Source organism: Chrysemys picta, chromosome 1 (assembly GCF_011386835.1).
Source record: "Chrysemys picta bellii isolate R12L10 chromosome 1, ASM1138683v2, whole genome shotgun sequence".
Classification (NCBI taxonomy): Eukaryota; Metazoa; Chordata; order Testudines; family Emydidae; genus Chrysemys; species Chrysemys picta.
Genome location: NC_088791.1, coordinates 89,871,781 through 89,886,584, shown reverse-complemented (window position 1 = coordinate 89,886,584; position 14,804 = coordinate 89,871,781). Strand labels below are relative to the sequence as shown.

The following is a 14,804-nucleotide window of genomic DNA, read 5'->3' as shown; positions in this document are numbered from 1 at the left end:
AGAACTGTTTCTTACCTCTAAATCTGAAGCATGTGACTCCAGCACTTGCTCATTTGCATAGACAGACAAAACTGCTGCAAAGAATACTTCGTCAGCCATTTTGAGACTGTACTGTCTCAGTTGAACTCAAAAGGTGTTTAAAATGGCTGCACTCAAGATAAGCCACACAGTGACCACTCAGCAGTGGATAAAACATTTATGTAGCAAAGCACCTCCCTCTTTACCACATGGCAAGAAATAGTACAGGCACAGGGGGAGAGGGGAGAAAATGGTTAATACACACGCTGCAAAATTACTGCAGCTTCTCAGAGTACAAGTGATATAAAGAAGAAAACGTGAGGCATGAAGACAGTCTTGTTATGTCTGTGAACCAGTCTGTGGCTCAGGATATATATTACGTACTCCAAATCCTTCCTGATTCCAGACAGCTTTAAGTCCATGCCACATATTAAAAGCTACAAAAATAGAGCCAAATCATGCACAGAGCTGACAGACATTAGGGAATACTCTTCAAAAGGAGCCTCGTTTCAGTCCTTAAAAAAAAATGGAAATCTGCTCCAGGCCATCATAGCTTTTATGCCATATCATCATCACCACCACCACATTACAGAAATATTTGGGAAAACTAGCTACATGGTACAACAGTTACCACATTTGAAACCGGAAGTTCATTCTGTAAACCAAAAATTTAACCAGAAGAGCACTTTTCAAAAACTCCACACATCAGGCACCTAAAATCTTTGCAAGAAATTAAATACCAAACTAATATATAAAACCAGCAATTTTTTTTGTGATGTCAAAAATAGGATATAAAGGTGTAACACCTTTCCAGGTGGAATGATTTGCAGGAAGGATTCCAATAGGCTCCCCTCCATATGAAGCAGTTCTTGAGGGGGGACAAACTACAGTGACGTACCCTTAAAAAAGGGAATATTTATAAAGTATTTGAACAGAACTAGAATTAAAGGAGAACCTGTACCATGTTAAAGGCCCCTTACAAATCACAATCACTTGGAGTACCAGCCAGTAAAGTCTCAGTTCTAGAAGAGTTCCTCCCTAATAACGTCACTCCATTATGCAGACACCTGCAACAGCCATACAAATAGAATGGCCATTATTAGCAGTTTTCATTATAGGGTTTCATCTTGAGGAAAAGAAAAATCAAACGTTTTTTTCTACTATCCACCACAAATAATGCATGCTGGGATTCTTTTTGGAAGATCATGAAGCTCATTATCTCTTTTTCTGAAATGATACCATGTATGACACATTATGGATGTTTCTGTTGCCCGTGATAGCTGGTGACTTCAGAATTAGTTAATCATTCCAGCAACAGATGCCTGCTGTGCTCATCAGCACCAAAATTAGTATTTGGTACTGACCCAGAATGTTGAACTAGGCTATATGGTTAAAACAAGAGAAAAAGGAAAATGCACAGTGGCATGGCTTGCAATGCAATAAAAATACACATACATATATAAATAACTGAGTCAACCTAGCTCAATTAGCAGCTTTGATTAGATTATACACTATTAGAGGATAACTACAAATATGTTTGTAACTCTGTATCTAACAGAAAACAAGAATCCTGGAAAACAAACTTGTTCAAACAGAGAGACTGAATTAATTCCATGCAAGTACTCAAATCTTCTCCCCACTAACAGTCACCTGCAATTCTAACCGACATTACAGTAGTTTGTAAACAGGAAACAATCAGCATTTTGAATGATTGCTCTGTATCATAACAAATGTTGACACTTGGCTACACTGATATGAATAGGCAGTGAGAGACATTTCAGACCCCAACATTAGGATTTTATTTTATTCAGATTACACATATTAAGTATGCACTTCTGCTTTGAAACACAACCTGAAATAGGGTTCCATGTTTATTGTTTTCTCAAAGATTTCAAGATCATCAAATGTGCTCTTTTTATAAATTGTGTATCTTTTTCTAAACATAAACCTTACAAATTCAACTTTGGATCTGGGACAAGCTAGGTTGCTTCCATCTCACTCAGTCACCAGCATTAAAGGTTCCAAATTATAACATTTCACCTAAGCAATACCAAGGTCTTTAAATTATGCCCACTCAATGAAATCTGTGAAACCTTAATGGGTTCAACAGGTTTGTACAGGTGTAACTGTTTGGCTCTGGAATTACAACTCAAGAAATAATTCTGTTGATGCAGAAGAAGAAATATAATCCATCTCACTCTGTTAGCACAGCAGAACTAATACAGCTAACACGATTAAAATATTATACAAATATTCAAAGGCCCTGATTCAAAGAACATGCATAACATTAATCATGTCTAGTCACAGTAAAGTCAAATAGCCTATTCATGTACTTAAAGTTATGTACATGATTAGACCAGAATTCAGCAAGATATTTAAGTCACAGAAGTCAATAAATCCAGCTAAACAGACACAGGCTATGTCATTAAGAAAATGAGTAGTATTTCAAAGCATGTTAACTTAGCTAACACTTTGTAAGGGACCAGGGCAAGGATGGTCTGGGCTAGCAGTCACAGCTGGGCTGAGGTCTGCCCATCAAGTACAGTAGTCACCAGGAAGGCGTTGAAGGAATTGCAAGAGCCAGTTTCCACAAGGAAGAGTCAAGGTCAGAGACTGGAGATCAGAGGCAGTACCAGGCTAGGATTGAGAGGCAGTAGTCGGAGTCAAAGTTAGGCTGGAGTCGGAGACTGGAGATCATGAAATCAAGCAGAGTCTGGCACTGAAGCAGGCCGAAGTCTATGTGGTCGCCCAGACAACTTCCTGGGGAAACCCCTTAAGTTAAAAAGGTGCTTGGCCAATCAAGAGGGCCACAGGGTACTGTCATTCTGGGTTTCTTGGGCGGTACTTCCTGAGGCGCCTGTTCTCCATAGTGCTCCCTGGCTGTGCCTTTGCATGGCCTTCCAGTGGCACTGTGGGAATACAGCTGTCCCAGGCTCTCCAGACCTGGGTTCTAATTCCTGGATCCTTACACACCCTTTTAAACATGGCTTTGTCCAGAGTAAGTACAAAAAATGGTAATTAAGACATGCATATTAATTGACTTTAAACACCACTCATTTTCCTAGTGTGGCCATGGCCAAAGTGAGAAAATTTCATTTTCATATTTGCAGAGAAAAAATTATATTAATATGGAGTTACTGTTGAGAGTCCCTATGAGTAGTTTAGGGTAAAGAAGAATACAGTAATGTTGTAATTTCCCCAAGCCTCAAGCATTACAACCCAGGAAATTCAGAGTTAAAAGTTAAACTTGAGTCCAAAAATATATAGTTAAGGCACTCAAATAACCTTAACTCTGTCCAGTAGTGACCCAAGCAATAATCATATGATTATTACAGTATTTTAACATTTGTGGTCACAGATTAGATTAAACTGATTTTTAAAGATGGATTTTCTCCCTCCGCCCCATGAACAGTAAACGTGAAAGTCAAGGTGAATGCGACTATGTGATATTTCTAATGATTTGAAGATAAGAAGTATAAGCCTTATGGTCATTTTTAAAGTGTTAACTTTAAGGGGCAGATGCTCTGCTATGCTCTGTCTGATTTATGCGATTGCAGCAAAACATAGCCACAGAATATTGGCCAGTTAAATTGGATTAACAGTTGTTTTGCATCACCAACGCAGTATAAAGCAGCCAAAGCGCAGACCCTAGTTTCTCCTTCTTATGCCCCAAATTCTACTACACACCCACATCCCTCTAGGGGTTCCCAAACCTGGTTCGCGGCTTGTTCAGGGTAAGCCCTGGCTGGCTGCAAGACGCTTTGTTTACCTGAGTGTCTGCAGGTACGGCCGCTTCCCACAGCTCCCATTGGCCAGGAACGGCGAACCGCAGCCACTGGGAGCTGCGAGTGGCCGTACCTGCGGACGCTCAAGTAAACAAAGAGTCTTGCAGCCTGCCAGGGTCTTACCCTGAACAAGCCACGAACCAGGTTTGGGAACCCCTGCTCTAGTTCTCCCCTTCCACTTGCCCTCCCCCTTGAGTAGGATATTAATTCATAATATGAACATTGACACAAATTTAAAAAGATACCCAGTTATTTAATTTCAAAATTTGTTGTCGCACACTTGCCTTCTTTTAAAAACATGACTCTCTCAAAGATTTGACTCTGCTATGCAGCTGGATAATTAGATTTAGGAGTTCCTATAGGCTCAGTCTATCAAATAAGAATACATTTTTAATACAGGTCTACAAAAGCTATCGAATCCATTAAATCTAAGTAAAAACAACATGCCTGAATTCTCATATCATAAGATGAGAATTTACAGGCAACACACATGGGAAAACTAATGCAAAATGAAAATGGCTCTCTTAAACCCACAAAAAAAAAAAAAAATCAAGGGTCTGATCTGTGTTTGCATCCCATTACATCACCCTGATGCACCTAAGCATTGCAGATCACACAATTCTAACTGGGAACAAGAAAGGCAGTTTGTTTTTTGATATGGTGAGAATACATACGTGTTGCAATACTTAATCTGTTAATATCTGTGAAGGGTAAGTGGAGGCACTATTATTATTATTAAACTGTGCTTCAATACTTAAAATAGCTAAAGATGCAATTTCAGCTTTAACCAACTTTTCTGTGTATGGTCTCAAATTGAATGTACATGTTTGTGTAAGTATACACATTTTATAAAAATTCTAGATTGCTGTAGCATAAAATGGCTCCTTGCAGTGTTGTGTAATGGAGGAGAACAGCACAAAATGGCCACCCTACTGACAAAATGACTGAGCTTTGCATTATACAGTCTACTTGAACAGTTAACTGAAACAGTCCAGAATGACTACAGTTGTAAAATCTGTACTTAATTGATACTTCATTTTTATTAAATGAAGTATCAATTCATTCAAATCCTTTTCTCAAAATGCATCTAAAAAGGAAAAATGGTTTCTGCTTTTTCAAATCCCAGTCCACTTACAGCAGGTTAGCTATGTTCAGTTCTCAATGTTAACAAAAGATAATTATATCAAATTGGCCTGAGTACAAAAAAACACGTTCAGAAGGAATGTACTCATATTTAGCCAACTAATTTACTAAACTTTCATATGACCTTATATATTTGTCCCTGGAAGACACAATAGTCGATGTAACGCATTGGCAACTTTCTATTAATTTACAGAATGTATGACTCAAAATAAAACATTTCACAGTTGGACAGGACACCGGTATATTTTTTTAAGACCTACTTCATTAAACAAATTAATGTAAAGGAGAATTGCACTAATATGAACCAAGGAAATAATAGTTTCTGGATTTTTCCACAATTCCATATTTAACACCTAATATTGGTGTTTAATACTAACAAATACACGTGGTCCAGACAGATCAAAATAATCAGTATTTTTAAAAAAACTGAGTCAATGGCTTTCAAATACATAATTACAATTTTAAAAACACAACCCGCTTAAAAAAAAAAAAAAAAAAAAAATATCAGCACGTCAGTGGTGCTAAACAAGTGACAAAGCAAGAGTGTGTGCACTAGAATTAAGCATCTTTTAAAACTTATATTCTCTAGTACAGTAGCACAGTTTTCAAATAGGATATCAATTGTATTTGTCACACACTAGTTTTGCACTTTGTCTTTCAATGGCTAGAAGCAAATACTTTGGATCTTTAGAAAACAAAATACTTACAGTAGTTTTACGCACACATTTGATTATCTTATGTTATACTTTTTGAACCTTATAAAATGATATGCTTGTACATATGATGAGTTAAGGAGACTAAAATAGTGCATTGCTGAAGTGCTGAGAAGTTCCTCTTAATTTCTTTTTAGGATGCTACAACCATACTACTACACTAAAAGAGTCAAGATAAACTATTCTAAACCTAGTATTTTTTGAGATGGAAAACAAAACACTGACAGGGAAGAACAGGGTGTAAATGAAGTACAAGACTTTCCAGAAGTTTAGGGACAGATCCATGTTTCTGCAGTATACGAAGCTGAATTTTTGATGATATATATATAGTAATTATTTGAAGGAGGACTGTACATTTTTTTGGTGAGGAGGGGACTTTGTAATATACTAGAGATGTTCATGAGCTTACGTTTTGAAGTACAAGCCATATTGGTGTTAGGATTTTGAGGCACTCTCAGTAATATTATAGTCACACTTGCACTCTAGAAAGCTAGTGAATCGCCTCTATCATGCTTCTTGGTCCAGTTCTATTTTTATCATTTAAAAATCAAGTGTTTGTGCATTCTCTGCAACACATCTTTATATCAGTGCATCATTTCATGATCAGTTTAGGAGGACTGAAGTTGAACCAGTTCCAGAGAATATAAAACAATGTTCCAGTGCTTCCAGAAAGTAAGAGATTTTGGTTAAGGCCAAACTTTTAAAATTCCCTGCTTCCATTGTCAGAAAAGAAAAACTAAGACATTTGCAGACATTCAAACACGGTCACATCAAGGCTTGCAAGAAAGTTCAATATATCCACCTGCATATTGGGATCATACCACAATGTAAAGTTTATCAAGTAGACACATGGAATTGGCTGTACGCAAACACTAGCTCTTTGTAATTGAAAAAAGAACCAAGGCCCACATTTCGCAATGGTCTCCATGTGGGTGAACTACCATGCCTCAATAATCACAAGAAAGTTGAACTAGCAAAAATTTCAGTCATGAAGTGTCAGCCAATTGAAATCTGAACAGTTATTTAAAAGCTAAAACACTCCATTAGTTGCCCAACAAGGACTACATGCAAACTTCAGGCACTTAACTACCACATGTTTCTCTTTAATGGTGCCAAGGAAAACTATGAGCTACAAGGGGATTTAAATACACTCTCAGGCAAGGTGGCTTTCACAAAGCAGAAATGTTTTGGACCATTGCTTTGGAAGATATACTCCTGCTACAGAGTGGACACCATTTCTTATACTCAGATTGTAAACTTTCTGGGGTAGGGATAGCCTTTTTGTTGTCTGTTTGTACAGTGCCTAACACAATGTCCAAGACTGAAGATGGATGACTGGGCAACAAAATGGCAGATGAAATTCAATGCTGACAAATGCAAAGTAAAGCACATTTCAAAACATAATCCCAACCATACATACAAAATGTCTTCTAAATTAGCTGTTAGCATTCAAGAAAGAGACTCTGGAGTCATGGATAGTTCTCTGAAAACATCCACTCAATGTGCAGCGGCAATCAAAAAAGCTAACAGAATGTTAGGAACGGGATAGATAACAAGACAGAAAATATAATGTCTCTATCAAAATCCATGATGTGCCACATCTTGAATACTGCGTGCAGATCTAGTCCCTCCATCTCTAAAAAGATGTATTGGAAAAAAGGCACAGAGAAGAGCAACGAAAATGATTGGGGTATAGAACAGCTCCTGTAAGAGGAGAGATTAAAAGACTGAAAAGAGATAACTAAGGGGAGATATGACAGAGCTCTATAAAATCTCCACTTGTGGGGAGAAAGTGAGTAAGGAAATGTTATTTACTTTTTCACGTAACACAAGAAATAGGGGTCACCCAATGAAATTAATACACAGCAGGTTTAAAACAAACAAAAGGAAAAATTTCTTCACACAACACGCAATCAATCTCTAGAACAGGAGATGCTGTGAAGGCCAAAACTATAACAGGGTTCAAAAAAGTTCATGGATGAGTTCATGGAGAATAGGTCCATCAACGATGATTACCTAGGATAGGCAGGGACACAACACCATGCTCTGAGTGTCCCCCTAGCCTCTGCTTGTTAGAAGCTGGAGGGTGGATCACTTGATGATTGCCTATTCTGTTCATTCCCTCTGAAGCACCTGGCACTGGCCACTGTCAGAACACAGCATACTGGGCTAGATGGACCATTGATCTGACCCCAGTATAGCCATTCTTATGAGGCGCTTAGGCATTACTGCAATATACATAAATAATAATTTCACTTATGCTAAAATACCTAATGTACTATCAATTGCTGTGTAAATTGAGAAAAGCTGGTAGACAGCCTCACAAGAGGATGCCAAGTTCAAAGAGGCATGGAAAATCCATTGTCACTCAGAGAGCCATAATTACATATACTTGGATATTTATAACACATTCATCTTCTACAGACTACAAATAAAAAAGGCTAAGGTTAAAAAAAAAAAAAAAAAAAAAAAAACTTTCCTCATCAATGCACTACAACCCGCTGACATAGGAGGTGGCAGCTGTTTAAATGAGCACATAAACGCTTTATTACCAGCAAATTTTTTCAAAATGTTAGATCCAACAATACCTTTTACAAATATTCTCCCCTGGCCACTGTCACCGATTATTTATTTATTTTTAATGGAAAAACCTGTTTTTTTTCCTTGTTTTTTTTTTTTTAAATAATCTCGCAGCTCATTTTCTCTTTTTAGATTTTTAGGGAAGTTGTAATATTGAATTTGTGACATCAGAGTAACTTTAACAACAACAAAATGATTTTATAAACACAAGACTGGAGGACGAAACAGAATTATTAGGTGGGTAACAAATGGAGAAATCTTATTAAAACCACAATCTATTTTCAATAATAGTGAATTATTGTCATGGTACTTTTTCTGTACATATATTCCTTATTAAGTTTCATAGTGTAAATATCCTTAAGACTTTTGGCATAGCAGTTCCTATTGATTAGTAAGCACAGTAGTAAACCTAATTACTAACTTTTCATATAGAAAAACTGGCCTTGGGAAATGGTTAAGTATACTTTTAAAAAAATAAAAAAACAGATTTGTATGTTGTATAACAACTGCTCTCTCTTTATTTTAGATTAGCCTATTCTTCTTCATAACAGAGGGGAAAACATTTTAAAGAAAATATACCACATTGAAAAGACTCCATTTAGTTTTTTAAAATCTTTTTTCTCAAATACAATTATTAGTGAATAAAATATTTGTTTTACATGTTTAAATTACAGCAGTTTTGATGAACTAAGAAATAAATTTCTCTCCCACCCCCACTACCCCCGCCCCTTTTTTTTTTTTTTTTAAAGTTTCTTCAACAATTTTCAATCCTAAAAATGAAAACAGCCAGCCTGAACACTTGACTAGTAGCATCATCCCATACCAAGTGGGAAACAGACATTTCAGTGTGAGTGAGTGGTTCCAAGCTTTTGGTGGCTGGAAACATTACAAAGAGGGCCTTCCAACAGGGAAATTAATGCACTGCAGTTGATGTTTAACATCTAAGTATGTGAAATGGACACAACTTAATAGTAGAAGGAATTGGCAAACACTGAAGATTAAATGTAGCAGCCACAAATTACTGGATGTGTGCAAGTCTATAGGACTAATATTTCAATGAAAACCATTTAGATGGTTCGGATATGAGAAATTAAGAAGTCCAAATAGCATAACTTCCAATGAGGTTTCCTTCCCCCCAAGGCAGTAGTTTTTAACCCGTTGTCTGCTGATCCCTGTGGGTCCACAGACTATGTCTAAGGGTGCCTCAAAAGGCTGTCATTCCCATAAAACAGTGATTGTCAACCTGTGGTCTGCGAAATGAAAAAAGTTTGAAAGCTTTATAATTCAAGAGACCCATGTTGAATTAGTGGGCACAGCAACACATGAACCAGTTCAAAATATCACAATAGGGACTTCTTCAGTATCTCTAGCCAATCCCCTTTAAACAACATATTTGTTACAGTGTTTAAAGCAAATGAGTTTCTATTAAAGCGGTAAAAACAACAAGGAGTTGGCACCTTAAAGACTAACAGAGTTATTTGGGCATAAGCTTTCGTGGGTAAAAACCTCACTTCTTCGGATATTAAAGCGGTAATTCTTCTTTGCAAAAGACACAGATAAGCGCAATTTGGTCTGAGCTTCAAGATCTCCCAACTTTATAAAACAAAACTGACTTATTTGTAATGGACTGTACCAACAAAACACAAAATGAGGTTTCCGTATACAGTATTAATATTAGTGTGTGTCTATAACAAACTAGTTGCAATTCCAAAAGAGTAACATCTGATACCATTTTTCCTGATCCATGAGTACATAAAAAATGATTTGATATTTACAGTATGTATAAGAATCATAAGGTTTTCAAATATGAAAAATATTTCCATGACAAGCAAGATTAAAAAAAAAAAAGGTGAAACTTAAATAACTGTATAAAGCACTATCCTAATGTGAACAAACAAATCCTTACAATGTCCTTGTAAACTATTATCATTCCCATTTTACAGATGGGTAAACTGACAGAAGTTACATTACGTACCCAAGATCACACAGCAAGTAGCAGAACTGAATTTAGAACTAGAGAATTCCTGATCCTCAATCTGATGCTCTTTTATATACACATAGGACCACATAATAGAAATTCTTGGATTAGATAAAGTAATGCTTATTTCTTAAATTAAATATAGAATTGATCAGAATGTATTTATTTAGCTGGCACTATATCTTACTGAGACCAGCGAAATTTAAGCAAGTATTATTAACTACGTTCTCCAACCTTCCCTAGCAGAATCTAAATATCTATCAAGTATTAACTTCTGTGGAAGTTTTATTTGAAACAGTTAGGTTATTTTATGTATGATACCAAAGATGTATTTGAATTTATGGAATAATTCAAAATATCTTGTCAACAAAGGGAAGTTGTACTATACTACTGTTGCATGCAGTAATTCAGTTGAAAGTACATGGTTCATAAAAATGTTATGCTTACTTACATTTACTTTAGGAAACTGACCAATTATATATTTACTTTTAATGTATTGTCTGATTACTGACAATTATAGACAGACTTAATTATGTCTAGATATGCAAGTGTTGTTTGTCTGGGGCTGCATGAAGGTAACAATTTTAAACTGAACAGCCTCTCCCCCACCATTGTAGTGTGCAATGTTTATGTTCCCCTCCTCCATTTTAACCTACATCTTTACACCTGAAAAATGTTATTAAACAAGTCACATGAGCAGTACAATAGGATGAAATATTATGCAATACCACAGCCAATGGCAATATCTTTACTAGAATATCCGACAGGCACTAAAAAAGTAATCGGGAAGAAATATACCAACTTGGAGAAACAAAGAATGAAGACAACTGCAATACTTTTAACATGATTGCCATGTCTCAACTAAATGCACGAAGTACAAAATTACAACATATTTTTGAACATATGAGTTAAAAGATTAATTCTAAAACTTGGAACCCTGTGCTTTATGTATGAAGGCTATAGCTTAATTTTACTGCCCAGCAGTTTGTTCTGTGTCACATTTGTTCTATGTGGGCCTCGCTGCAACTTGAGGCAGAGATTCTGTTCTTTGTTCAGTTCACCTAGTCTACTGTACAATAGTTATGGTGCAACTTAAATAATGCATAGCTATGCCAACTTTCCCATGTCAACATGGAAATGCCCTCATTTTTAGTAAGTTAACCTCTGCTACGAAAATCTTTTCAAAAGCCATATTCGTGGTATCACATATTGAGATATTAAGGAGTTTAATGATAGGAATGGTTTTCTCCTGGACACTTCACAGATTAGTAAGACATCAAGGACCGCATCTATGGCATTTATAAATGCATTAACACCTGCATGCATAATAATATTACCAGATCAGAAATAAGCCTGGAAACATTTGCTTTTGAGACCTTGCTCATCTTGACCCACCACTGACCTCCCACAGACACCTTCACTAATTGCTGCCATCTCCCCAGGTTACTCCCCACAAGCCCTCTGCTTAGCACAAGGTGCAGGAAAACTCCTTCTCAGGTCCCATGTATAAGGACAAGGACAGGAGTCTGTGGCAGCAGCTTCCAGTCCCCTGCGCCCAGCAGAACCCAGAGGCATCTGCTTGTTGCTCCCTGAATGGTGATGGCCTCAGGGAGTCAGTGCTGAGCCCCAGCTACGCCCCGCCCATCTAGCACCTACCTGTGGCCCACGACAGCCCATGCAGCGAAACTCCCGCACCTGAGGGGAAGAAGGAGGCGCCCTTGATTACCCACTCTCCACCTGCAGCAACCTCAGCGCAAGATAGAGCAACGCGCATGCGCGGAGGAGGCTGCACTGGAGCTCAGTCACGTGCTCCCATGCAGTTCACCCGTTTGCATCGCTGCGGCTCCGACGCATGCGCGCTGCGCAGGTACCGCGGCGCGGGGCAGGGTTCGCGATAAAGTGCAGCCGCTGTCGGGACAAAACAAGCCCGGTATCGCAGCCCGGGCTGTACCTGTGTCCGTGAATCCCGCCGCAGCCTCAGCGCTCGCGCTCCCGTCTCTCGCCGCTTCCGCTGCAGATTCAAAAACAGAACCCTATACAGCCGCCTTCCCCTAGCTGCACGCGTCGGGCCGTTATGCAAATGAGCCCCACATCCCCGCCCTCTGATCACTGGCCACGCCCCTCTGTGGGATCGGGGAGCGGCCGTGGGGGCTGTTTCATCGCTGGCCAATCCGAACGTCGGCCATCTTGGTAGCATGCAAATCAGCCGCAGTATTATTTAAATGAGCGTGTGGCTCCGCCCCCTCTCCGGTGGCCGCGGAAGGTTACTGGTGGTGAAGTGCAAGCGCTGGCCGGGCTTTAAGGTGGAACGCGGCAGCACGCGATGTGGGTTGAGGCTGGCTGCTCACTCTAGCGATAGGTCCAGCCTGGCCAGCAAAGGGGATCCCCACTGCAGCCCCGGGGCTGGGTACAGGCAGGGTGTGTGAGGCTGCAGGTGCCCCTGTCTGGGGGGGCTATGGGGGAGTGTCCCTGGTGGGGGCAGGGAAAGGGGTGCAGCGTTGGGGTGAGAGTGGGTGGGGGAGGGGTGCAGAGTTGGGATGAGGGGGTGCAGAGTCAGGCTAGGGGTGGGCAGAGGAAGGGGGCTAGAGTCAAGTGGGGGTCACAGAGTTGGGGTGGGCATCAGGGCTGTGCCTGGCAGCGGTGAGGGGGGTGTTGGGCAGGGGAGCAGAGCAACTCCGCCAGCATGAGCAGGAAGTATTAGTTTTGTATTTTGCATCTTATAGCAGTAGTAACCCCCAAAGAGTCACTTGTCCCTTTCCTCCTGAAGAGTGCAGTGTGCTCAACAGACAGTACAGTAGTTCTCCTACCTACATTCCCAGGGACAAGGTAAGTTGTTGATTCTATTTTACAGAGCAGAAAATGTGCTCTAGCCTCTTCAGAGCAGGAGCTGTCTGTAGTTAGTGCCTTGTACAGCACTGAGCACACTGCATAACAAACAGCAGCAAGATTAAGTGATTTATGCAAGGTCACACAGCAAATCACTGGCAGCCAGAAGCAGAAACCATAGTCTGGAGTGCCTGTATTTATCCTCCCCCTGACACATTTCCCCCCCCCCCCTCTATCTTGATGCCTTTTACACACACTGCCCATACTAGGGATCCTTCCTGACTTACATGACTAGAAGTCCTGAAGTTATATTACCATCAAACAAAAAACAGTACCTAATGCAGATTTTTGAAATGTAAAGTGTTGGATATATGCTGAGCATTACTATGGTGAACTAGAGTATGTTTTTGAATCACTAAAGTGTTCTGTTTTCTTAGTATCTAATATTTTTTTATCAAATACATACAATACTGGACCAATGCAGAAAAATGTCCTCTTTTACTATAGGTAAAACGTAAGTTCCCATTCCAGTTTGAGTGGAAACAATATTTAAATGAGTAGTTATTGCTATAAACACAGTACTAACATCTCTGTTCTCAGGCCTTGGCTACACTTGGGGATTAACAGTGCTGCCACGCATGAGTGTAGTAGCGCTGCAAGAGCTCTCTCGCAGCGCTGCAAGTACTCCACCTCTCCGAGGGGGAATAGCTTGCAGCGCTGAGAGCAAGCGTGCAGCACTGCAGGCGCTGATTACACTGGCGCTTTACAGCGCTGCGCTCGGGGGGTGCATTTTCACACCCCTGAGCGCAGCAAGTTGCAGCGCTGTACAGCGCCAGTGTAGCCAAGGCCTCAGTCAAATACAGAATATACTGACCAAAATTCTGTTCCTTGTCAGGGCAGCAACAGCTATATGGTTATATAACCCACATGCTTTATACTGTGGCATTGAATTTTTATTTTACACACATACACCTCCAAAAGGGAGAGAAGCCATGGGGAGGACATATGGATTTTATTTGAATCAGCTGGCTTTGTACATGTGCGGAGGGCAGGGCAACAGAGGTCTAAAAATATCCATAAATAGGGTATGGCAGTTTCTGAAGCTGTATAATAGGTTTTAATTTAGGGAAAGCATTATTTCAGTTTCCACACATTCACATTTGAGAGCTGAGACCATCAGAGCTCTGGAGGAAGGAGTTTGAGGGAGGTTTTTTAAATATAGGAGTTAAAGACCGCCTGATGGATTCAGTGGCTGAGTGAGACAAGATTTAGAGGAATCTGCTGTGACAGCTGGATCCTCATACCTGTACCACCTTGTGTGACCCACTGTGGTTTATAGACCTAGAGGGAGAGCTAGGAGGGGAACATGTCACCCTTAGGGATTACCCAGCCTACAGAACACATGTATCTATTCTAATGGCTTTAAACTGGGCCACCAGGGGCTTCTCTTCTGGCCACAGCCTCCTCAGCAGTGATTGGGGGCGGGGGAGACAAAGCAGTGGCCCCTCCCCCAGGATTCCCAGCAGAAGTTGTGCCTTGCACTCCTCAGGAAACAAACACTGGAGGAGCAGGCAGCCAGTGAGTTCCCAGCCTTCCCAGAGGCAGTGGGGTCAGACTTCAGCCCTGGGGTGGCAGGCAGCAGGTTCCAGCTGCAGGGATTTGGACTCCGGTCCCTGAGCACAGGGCTTCAGCCCCCAGGCTCACCACACTCCCCCCTAGGCTCTCCCTGCCTCCCTCCCCTCCTTCCCTTTCAGGGTTTAC

At 40.1% G+C, this 14,804-nt stretch overlaps 1 protein-coding gene across 10 annotated transcripts in view; it reads right to left on the bottom strand.

Annotated features, from left to right (window-relative positions):
- ATF7IP (activating transcription factor 7 interacting protein) overlaps positions 1-12,425 on the bottom strand; it is a 166,436-nt gene extending 154,011 nt beyond the window's left edge. For 2 of the 10 annotated variants that reach the window (XM_008174177.4, XM_042859723.2), the window contains exon 1: positions 12,169-12,313. The gene's annotated coding sequence lies outside the window, so the exon portion shown is untranslated. The other 8 variants (XM_042859725.2, XM_065562271.1, XM_042859720.2 and 5 more) reach the window with 8 other exon arrangements.
- Between the last annotated feature and the right edge of the window lie 2,379 nt (positions 12,426-14,804).